Below are 11264 nucleotides of genomic sequence, written 5' to 3' on the forward strand. Positions count from 1 at the left end.
TCATTATCACTATGCCTGGAATGTTCCACAGTATGGCATTACAGATGTTTTGAATGCTCAAAAATAACTTAAAACTGTGAGCGTGCTCGCCTTTACACAGACCTGACCAGTAGCTCCTTGTCTCCTTGGACACAGGTAATACCCAGAAAAGTTACATATTGTACCTTTAAATGCTTCATATTATGTTTCACTCTGGAGCCAATGGAACAACACGAGTTTAATGTGATCACAGATCAATAACTCAATCACCTCCTCCTCCTCCTACTCCTCCACAACTCCTCCTCCTCCACAACTCCTCCTCTTCCTCCTCCTGCTCTTCAACCTCCTCCTCCTCCTCCACAACTCCTCCTCCTCCTTCTTCTCCTCCTCCTCCTCCCCATAATCTTCATCATCTTCATCCTCCTCCTCCTCCTCCTCCTTCTCCTCCTCCTCCTCCTCCCCATAATCTTCATCATCATCATCCTTCTCCTCCTCCTCCTCCTCCTCCTTCTCCTCCTCCTCCTCCCCCCCATAATCTTCATCATCATCATCCTCCTCCTCCTCCTCCTCCTCCTCCTCCCCCCCATAATCTTCATCATCATCATCCTCCTCCTCCTCCTCCTCCTCCTCCTCCCCCCCATAATCTTCATCATCATCATCCTTCTCCTCCTCCTCCTCCTCCTCCCCCCCATAATCTTCATCATCATCATCCTCCTCCTCCTCCTCCTCCTCCTCCCCCCCATAATCTTCATCATCATCATCCTTCTCCTCCTCCTCCTCCTCCCCATAATCTTCATCATCATCTTCATCCTAACATAACTTGGAGAAACTGTTTAAAATCAAGTTGTTGTGTTTTTCATGTTGTTGAGGAGGTAAAAATGAGTTTTTGAGCTGAAGCACAAAGCCTGAATATGACTCTGTTTATAGAAGTATGACTTAAGACCAAAGTACAGTTATATTAAAGTATTCTTACTGTGAGCAGGGTGACCTCCCACAGATCTGACCTGTAACCTGTTGGCAGCACCATCTGCTTATCCCTATGATCATAACTTTGAAGTGTGTCATTCTTCTCCTGCTGTTATTTTATTTCCTGTCAGTGGCACAGGCTCCATTCAGAAGAGCAGCTGTAGCATGTGTTTTCCTGTAGGGGGCGTCCTTGAATCTGGAACATATGATACAAGTGAGGGGACTCCGTCTGTCACATTTGAGATCAAGTTTTCTAGTATTTTTTTATCACTTGTTACTAACACTATTATAATTATTATTATTATATTGTTAACCCTTAAAATGAATAATTCAAAACAAGATCAAACTTTATGCTGATAATATTTGTACATTTGTGTCCAGAAAAGAGCAGGAACAGCAAAGACACAGTAGAACCCTCAAGCTCCAGGACCACTGGACCCGAGCTCCAGGACCACTGGACCCGAGCTCCAGGACCACTGGACCCGAGCTCCAGGACCACTGGACCCGAGCTCCAGGACCTCTGGTGGAGGACACGAGTGTGGAACAAGAGGGGATGAGAGACCGATATATATATATATATATATATATATATATATATATATATATATATATATATATATATATATATATATATATATATATATATATATATATATATATATATATATTTTTTTTTTTTTTTTTTTTTTTTTTTTAATAGTACTGATTTCTACAGAATCAACAGAAGCCATGCTCCAGATGGGGTCAGAGGTCACACACAGTTGTGTCGATTACATTCTACTTCACCATGAAATATCCAAAAGGTAAAAGCACAAACATTTTACCACATCATTTCTATTAGAGACTAGAGCCAAGAAATCAGTGTTACAACAACAACAACAACAACAACAGCAACAACAACAACAACAACAACAACAACAACAACAACAGCAACAACAACAACAACAGTAACAACAACAAGAACTCACTGTGTTACAACAACAGTAACAACAAGAAATCACTGTATACAACAACAACAACAACAACAAGAAATCACTGTGTTACAACAACAGCAACAACAAGAAATCACTGTGTTACAACAACAACAGTAACAACAAGAAATCACTGTATACAACAACAACAACAACAAGAAATCACTGTGTTACAACAACAGCAACAACAAGAAATCACTGTGTTACAACAACAACAGTAACAACAAGAAATCACTGTATACAACAACAACAACAACAAGAAATCACTGTGTTACAACAACAACAACAACAACAAATCACTGCGTTACAACAACAGCAGCAACAACAACAACAACAAGAAATCACTGTGTTACAACAACAGCAACAACAAGAAATCACTGTGTTACAACAACAACAGTAACAACAAGAAATCACTGTATACAACAACAACAACAACAAGAAATCACTGTGTTACAACAACAACAACAACAACAAATCACTGCGTTACAACAACAGCAGCAACAACAATAGTAACAACAACAAGAACTCTCTGTGTTACAACAACAAAAACTCACTGTTACAACTACTCACTGTGTTACAACAACCACAGCAACAACAACAACAACAACGCACTGTGTTACAACCACACACATCTGAGTTTGATTTTATCTGCTCCATCTGTGTTAAATATGATTGGTCTGTAGAATGTGGTGATGTCATCTGAAGCACAGTGATTGGACAGTTCAGAGGGGGGAGATGAGCTCTGTGTGTTTCTATTGGTCAGCTCATGGTGGGGGTGGAGCTCTGTGTGTTTCTATTGGTCAGCTCATGGTGGGGGGTGGAGCTCTGTGTGTTTCTATTGGTCAGCTCATGGTGGGGGTGGAGCTCTGTGTGTTTCTATTGGTCAGCTCATGGAGGGGGTGGAGCTCTAGTCCAGGTTTAGTCCCTGTCTCAGTTTCTGTCAGTTCAAATCCACAGGGACCCTCGTACTTCAGGACCTGACCTCATTTAAACCATCTGGATCCTGCTCCACCAGCCACGAAATAACTCTGGGGATTATTTTACTGCACAAGTTTAACAAGACGTGTAGAAAACTTTCAAGAAATTTTTAAATACATTTAAAAAAAATAATATTTTAATGTTATTGTTTCTTTCTTTTTTTTAAGACAAAAAAAAAAAACAATCATTACAATCCCTAATTACATCTGCCTTGTTCGTTAAAACCAAAATGTTTTGATACATTTCTGAAAATTCAACTTTGAAACTTTTGTAGTTAAAAAAAATAAATGTTTTTTCTAAATTGGGATCAACAACCAGATTTTTGCTGTATTTTCTGATCTTTTGCATTTGATTTATTTTTGGAACATATTTGTGAATCGTTGGAACATATTTGTGAATCGTTGGAACATATTTGTGAATCGTTGGAACATATTTGTGAATCGTTGGAGGCCAGAGTTTGAAATGTTGGAAAAAAAAAGCAAAACTCAGGGACAGAAAACACGAACACCAAAGGTCATCATCAACAACGAGCGTCGCCACGGTAACGAAAAACCAGGAAGTGCCAAAGAAAAGAACCAATCCGGAAGGTGAGATTGAGAACGCATGCATCCTCTGCATCCTCTGCCCCTCTGACCCTGTCCGCTGAATCCTCTGCTCCATGTCCCTCCTCTGTACCACATATCCACTCCTCTGCACCACATATCCACTCCTCTGCACCACATATCCACTCCTCTGCACCACATATCCACTCCTCTGCACCACATATCCACTCCTCTATACCATATATCCACTCCTCTGTACCATATATCCACTCCTCTGCACCACATATCCACTCCTCTGCACCATATATCCACTCCTCTGCACCACATATCCACTCCTCTATACCATATATCCACTCCTCTGCACCATATATCCACTCCTCTGCACCACATATCCACTCCTCTATACCATATATCCACTCCTCTGTACCATATATCCACTCCTCTGCACCACATATCCACTCCTCTGCACCATATATCCACTCCTCTGCACCACATATCCACTCCTCTGCACCACATATCCATTCCTCTGTACCATATATCCACTCCTCTGTACCATATGTTCACTCCTCTGCACCATATATCCACTCCTCTGTACCATATGTTCACTCCTCTGCACCATATATCCACTCCTCTGTACCATATGTTCACTCCTCTGCACCAGTCCAAACCGTCTGAAAGTGTAAACCTGACTGTGTGACAGTCCCGTTGCCATGACAGCAGAGCTGTGCGGTGGCAGAGTCGTTAGCATGTGTGTGTGACTGTAATCGGACCAGATGTCGTGTGTTAAACCAGGGAACAACTGTGAGCTGCGCCGCATGTCTGAAGATTTAAAGGGATTTTTATCTTAAGAACATCACACACGAGGCAGGTGGACGCTCTGCTAATGCTTTCTCTGAGTCTGCTCGTTCTCTCCGTGTCACTGAGCCACAAACACAAGTAAATAAAAGTCTCAAACAGGTTTCTCCACATGATCCGTCACAGTTTCATTCTTCATTTCATTCTTCATTCACTCTGATCTCACTGGTGAGGTAGCCACAGCTGCCCTGGGACAGACACACACAAATGAGGCTGCTCTTAGACACCGAGGACACGGCTGTTCTCAGGCCCCTCCAGGGGCCTCCAGGGCGGCCTTGAGTGCAGTGGCGTGATCACGATCGTAAAACTGCAGAATGCGTGGGCATTTTAGAAGCAGCTGTTTCTCTCCTGCAGTTACGTCTTTGTTTGAACTTTATGACGATTGAAGCGTGAGGTTTACGACACATTTGTCACATGTCACATGAGTCACATGGTCAGGCTTCATCTGGTTATGTAACTGTTTTGATTGTTTTGATTATTTCAGTGTTTTTTGAGTCTTTTGGAGCCGTGGATCTGATATAAATGACTCCAGTTTGTCTTGGTCACTGCGTCTGGCACCAGGGGCTTGAGGTAGAGGACATTTTGTGTGTTTTTGGATCAGACGTTTGTTCTGGACTCGCCAAAATGGCCGATTATTAAATTGGAGGTCTCAGACCAGACATTTGTCCAAGGTTCATCTGTAAATCCCTCAGGACACTCGAGTTCCGGCGCTGGCTGAAAATCAAAGGAATAAACTGTCTATGGAATCTTAGGATGTTCACACTGGGACTTGTTAAGTCCTAATTTGAGCCCACTTTAATTTGGATATGACTTGGTTTAGTCCTGGTTTTAGTTCTGGTTTTAGTCAATGTTTAGTCCTGGTTTAGTTCTGACCTTGCATGTTTTTCAAGGTATTATTATTATTATTATTATAAGAAGAAGAAATCACCTGTATTTAAATATGAATGCCACACTGTGGAATATTCCAGACAAAGCAATAACATCTCTGTCAATAAGTAAATGAAGATTATAGGAGGCTGGGAGGGCATCTGACTCGTTCAGCTCTGTTTATTTCAGTTCCTTTCATTCGTCTCAATATAAAGAGACACATTCTTGAACCGTCAAATCTTTGGCCGTGAGACGGGAGCGTGATGAAACCCAACCTGCCATTAACACCTGCACCTCCGGCCGAGCCCGGGCACCCGAGATGCCGCTCGCCGTTTTAACCCTGGCACCTGAGACGCCGCTCGCCGTTTTAAGTGTGAGTGAAACGAAGGCTCTGATTGGTCGTTTTAAATATTTCCCTGTGTCTTAGAGGAGACTCACTGATTCTCTACACGTCAACCATGTTTTTACGTCCCTTTAGATATTTTTTTTTCTTTCTTTTTCCCTCGTAAGCAGCTATATTTGTTTTGATACAGGTGGACGATGCATGTCCCTGATTGGCTAATCCACCTGTCAATCACGCCCATTTGGATCCAAAGCTTCACTTTTCTGCGAGCGACAGATCAAATTCATTTCCCTTTTCTTGAGTTTTGAACGTAAAGTGGGCTCCTCTCGTGCAGCTCTGTCCATTTTATTAGAGTCGCGTTAATCGTCCTGTTCCTCCTGTGTCAGACCCACAGTTTGAGACGCGCGGTTCATAAAATCAGGACTGAAGTGGAGACTCATAAATACACGGGAGGAACAGCTGCTGTAAATTTAGTCTGGACGATCCTGGACTCGAGGAGCCGCTCCGAGTGACGGCTCCAGTTTCAGAGAACGTCACCGCTCAGGTTTGGACTGAGACATTCAGAGGACAAACAGATACATGGATCTGTGTTTAGGACAAAAACACAAGTCACGTGTCACCTTATGACATCAGCAGGTGGTGCAGCGTGTAGGAGACAAACTAAATATGCACATACGTGTCCAAATCGAATATCTGTTAAACAGGTGCTGTATGGAAAGAACACGGGTTTAATCAAGTCAAAGTTTATTTCTATAACATAAAAAAACAATGACAAAGAACTGAACACGTCAAAGTTTAAACACGTCAAAGTTAAACACGTCAAAGATTAAACACGTCAAAGTTTAAACACGTCAAAGATTAAACACGTCAAAGTTTAAACACGTCAAAGTTTAAACACGTCAAAGTTTAAACACGTCAAAGTTAAACACGTCAAAGATTAAACACGTCAAAGTTTAAACACGTCAAAGATTAAACACGTCAAAGTTTAAACACGTCAAAGTTTAAACACGTCAAAGTTAAACACGTCAAAGATTAAACAATACAAGTTTGTGTGTGTGTATATATGTGTATATATGTGTGTGTATATGTATGTGTGTGTGTGTGTGGGGGGTGTGTGCGTGGGGGTGTATATGTGTGTGTGTGGATGTGTATATATGTGTGTGTATATGTAGGGGTGTGTAGGGGTGTGGGGGTGTGTGTGTGTGTGTGTATGCGTGTGTGTGTATATATGTGTGTGTGTATGTGTATATATGTGTGTGTATATGTATGTATGTGTGTGTGTGTGTATGTGTGTGTGTGTGTGTGACCAGGTGCAGCCACAGTAAAAGTAAACTGATCCTTTATAATAAACAGTGTGACTCCTGCAGCGTGTGACTGTGACATGTGCCACATGTTGAGAAGCTCCGCTCCATAACATCGGTGATGTAATCCTCACTCAGCAGATTCTCTGGGTCTGAGTCGCTCCGGGAAACCGGAGCATCCTTGGCTGCGCTCGGAGCAGACGGCGGCTAATTCCAGACGGGACATTCCTGTTGGGACGGCTCGGCTTTCACATCATTAAGAGGAACATTATCTCATGGCGCATAGCTCCGTCTACGCATGTCCGTCTGCACATGTGTCTGCACATGTCTGTCTGCACAGCTCCGTCTGCACATGTGTCTGGCCATGTCTGTCTGCACAGCTGCGTCTGCACATGTGTCTGCGCATGTCTGTCTGCACTTCTCTGTCTGCACTTCTCTGTCTTCTTCACATCTCTGTCCATCTGCACAGCTCTGTTTGTACAGCCCTGTCTGCGCAGCTCTGTCTGCGCAGCTCTGTCTGCACAGCTCTGTCTGCACAGCTCTGCAACTTCATCTGCAGACGCTGTCAATGCCCGATGACTTCAGATCTCTGAAGCTCACTAATGCCGAGTTTGGGAAGAACTTGGAGACTGCTGGGAAAACCAGGTGCCACAGCAGAATTGGGCAAAATGAATCTGTTCATATTATGGATTATTCTGAGGTATTTGGATGAAACCAATGAGAAACATGAACTAGAATCATGTAACTTTTACTTCTGTATTTCTCATGAAAATACACTTTATGAACAGAACTGAAGAAGCTTTTAGGACGAGCAGCCAAACGTCTTCACTCCCACAACTTTTTGTCCATTGACAGATTTAACTTTTTGCTTTATAAACATACACAATTATTACTCTGCAGGAGTCACACCTGGATTAGACCTGGTCTAGTCCTGGTCTAGTCCTGGTCTAGTCCTGGTCTAGTCCTGGTCTAGTCCTGGTCTAGTCCTGGATTAGACCTGGTCTAGTCCTGGTCTAGTCCTGGTCTAGTCCTGGTCTAGTCCTGGTCTAGTCCTGGTTTAGACCTGGTCTAGTCCTGGTCTAGTCCTGGTTTAGACCTGGTCTAGTCCTGGTTTAGACCTGGTTTAGTCCTGGATTAGACCTGATCTAGTCCTGGTTTAGACCTGGTCTAGTCCTGGATTAGACCTGGTCTAGTCCTGGTCTAGTCCTGGTCTAGTCCTGGTTTAGACCTGGATTAGACCTGATCTAGTCCTGGTTTAGACCTGGTCTAGTCCTGGATTAGACCTGGTCTAGTCCTGGTCTAGTCCTGGTCTAGTCCTGGTTTAGACCTGGTTTAGGCCTGGTCTAGTCCTGGATTAGACCTGGTCTAGTCCTGGTCTAGTCCTGGTCTAGTCCTGGTCTAGTCCTGGTTTAGACCTGGTCTAGTCCTGGTCTAGTCCTGGTTTAGACCTGGTCTAGTCCTGGTCTAGTCCTGGATTAGACCTGGTCTAGTCCTGGTCTAGTCCTGGTTTAGACCTGGTCTAGTCCTGGTCTAGTCTTGGTTTAGACCTGGTCTAGTCCTGGTCTAGTCCTGGTCTAGTCCTGGTTTAGTCCTGGTCTAGTCCTGGTTTAGACCTGGTCTAGTCCTGGTCTAGTCCTGGTCTAGTCCTGGTCTAGTCCTGGTCTAGTCCTGGTTTAGACCTGGTCTAGTCCTGGTCTAGTCCTGGTCTAGTCCTGGTCTAGTCCTGGTTTAGACCTGGTCTAGTCCTGGTCTAGTCCTGGTCTAGTCCTGGTCTAGTCCTGGTTTAGACCTGGTCTAGTCCTGGTCTAGTCCTGGTCTAGTCCTGGTCTAGTCCTGGTTTAGACCTGGTCTAGTCCTGGTCTAGTCCTGGTTTAGACCTGGTCTAGTCCTGGTCTAGTCCTGGTCTAGTCCTGGTTTAGACCTGGTCTAGTCCTGGTCTAGTCCTGGTCTAGTCCTGGTCTAGTCCTGGTTTAGACCTGGTCTAGTCCTGGTCTAGTCCTGGTCTAGTCCTGGTCTAGTCCTGGTTTAGACCTGGTCTAGTCCTGGTCTAGTCCTGGTCTAGTCCTGGTCTAGTCCTGGTCTAGTCCTGGTTTAGACCTGGTCTAGTCCTGGTCTAGTCCTGGTCTAGTCCTGGTCTAGTCCTGGTCTAGTCCTGGTCTAGTCCTGGTCTAGTCCTGGTCTAGTCCTGGTTATCTTTGTCTGACTGCAGTCTGTGTGTTGTGTCTGTGTGTTCAGTGTCAGTGTGTGTCTGTGTTCAGTGTCTGTGTGTGTTGTGTCTGTGTGTTCAGTGTCTGTGTGTGTTGTGTCTGTGTGTGTTGTGTCTGTGTGTTGTGTCTGTGTGTTCAGTGTCAGTGTGTGTTGTGTCTGTGTTCAGTGTCAGTGTGTGTTGTGTCTGTGTTCAGTGTCAGTGTGTGTTGTGTCTGTGTGTTGTGTCTGTGTGTGTTTTGTTAATGTGCTCTGACCGTCTTTGTTTATTTTATTTATTTATTTGAAGGACAGACACATTAAAAAAATGGCTGCACCAGATTTAGCAAAATGCTCATTTCCATCTGTAGTCCTGTGTCAACTCTTTAACACAACAGGCCCATAAATATTCAGATGAAAGCGGGTCCTCCCCTGGTCCTCTCCTGGTCCTCTCCTGGTCCTCTCCTGGTCCTCTCCTGGTGCTCTCCTGGTGCTCTCCTGGTCCTCTCCTGGTCCTCTCCTGGTCCTCTCCCGGTCCTCTCCTGGTGCTCTCCTGGTCCTCTCCTGGTCCTCTCCTGGTCCTCCCCTGGTCCTCTCCTGGTCCTCTCCCGGTCCTCTCCTGGTGCTCTCCTGGTGCTCTCCTGGTCCTCTCCTGGTGCTCTCCTGGTCCTCTCCCGGTCCTCTCCTGGTGCTCTCCTGGTCCTCTCCTGGTCCTCTCCTGGTCCTCTCCTGGTCCTCCCCTGGTCCTTTCCTGGTCCTCCCCTGGTCCTCCCTTGGTGCTCTCCCGGTCCTCTCCTGGTGCTCTCCTGGTCCTTTCCTGGTCCTCCCCTGGTCCTCCCTTGGTGCTCTCCTGGTGCTCTCCTGGTGCTCTCCTGGTGCTCTCCTGGTACTCCCCTGGTCCTCCCCTGGTCCTCCCTTGGTCCTTTCCTGGTCCTCCCCTGGTCCTCCCTTGGTACTCTCCTGGTGCTCTCCTGGTCCTCTCCTGGTCCTCTCCTGGTGCTCTCCTGGTGCTCTCCTGGTGCTCTCCTGGTCCTCCCCTGGTCCTCTCCTGGTCCTCTCCTGGTCCTCTCCTGGTCCTCTCCTGGTACTCCCCTGGTGCTCTCCTGGTCCTCCCCTGGTCCTCCCCTGGTACTCTCCTGGTGCTCTCCTGGTGCTCTCCTGGTGCTCTCCTGGTCCTCCCCTGGTCCTCCCCTGGTCCTCTCCTGGTCCTCCCCTGGTCCTCTCCTGGTGCTCTCCTGGTGCTCTCCTGGTGCTCTCCTGGTCCTCTCCTGGTCCTCCCCTGGTCCTCCCCTGGTCCTCCCTTGGTACTCTCCTGGTACTCCCCTGGGCACTGTGGCACATTACACTTAAATTAGTCTTAGATCCCGCTCATCCCTTTGGAGCTTAACGCCCTCTGCTCCACGACAGCTGGACCGCGAGCGCCAACGAGCCCATTCCAACGCCGCCTAAGATACACAAGTAAAGAGAGAGCGAGAACAGACCAGGAATGAACCTTCTGTCGCCATGGAGACAGCAGGCAATGCCACTTTAGTCCAAGAAGTTACGGATCAGATCTGTGGAGAGGCGCAGCCAGGGCCACAGTAACATTGATGTAAATAGATGAGGAGATAAGAGGAGATGCTCTGTGTCAGTGGGACTTCACTGGGTTTTACATTTTAAAAAGTGGTGTGGTCTTTATCAATGACACAAACGCCCAGAAGGGGGCAGCATTTCTCTGTCCAAATGGTCCCGTCTTTGACACACATTCTTTGTATTTACAGCAGGAGTGTGTGTGTGTGTGTGTGTGTGTGTGTACATTTACTTCTCAGATCAGTATATATCACATATTATATCACATATATTGGAGTCTATTTAGTTTATTTAAGTCTATTTTTTTAAATTATTATAAACTATTTATCTATTATCTTGTTTTATTGCATGTACCATTTTCCTTCTGTTCTTTAACTGTGCGGTGCAACACTGGAATTTCCCCACTGTGGGACTAATAAAGGCAGATCTGATTTTATCTTATTATCGCATATTAAACATTATATTTTATATGACGTAGTTCGTTCCTCCCGCCGGCAGGAGGCGCACTCGCCCTTCTCCATTTACCCAAGTGACGCGCACCTTTTCACACTTTTCTCTCCATTTTCACTGTGGAACATCGAGCGGCTCCATAACCGAACAGACAAAGGTATGAACAAAAATATGATCACAACTGTGACAAACCCTCAGCTCGAGCTTTGCTGCAATAACAACAACAACAACAACAACAACAACAGCAGACATGCGAACG

The 11264-nt window shown here is 45.4% G+C and overlaps 1 pseudogene; it reads left to right on the forward strand.

Moving 5' to 3' along the window:
• The first annotated feature begins 284 nt into the window (after positions 1–284).
• LOC129457120 (uncharacterized protein DDB_G0271670-like) lies at positions 285–793 on the forward strand (annotated as a pseudogene).
• Positions 794–11264: the final 10471 nt, after the last annotated feature.

This window comes from Periophthalmus magnuspinnatus, chromosome 18 (genome assembly GCF_009829125.3).
Source record: "Periophthalmus magnuspinnatus isolate fPerMag1 chromosome 18, fPerMag1.2.pri, whole genome shotgun sequence".
Lineage (NCBI taxonomy): Eukaryota > Metazoa > Chordata > Actinopteri > Gobiiformes > Gobiidae > Periophthalmus > Periophthalmus magnuspinnatus.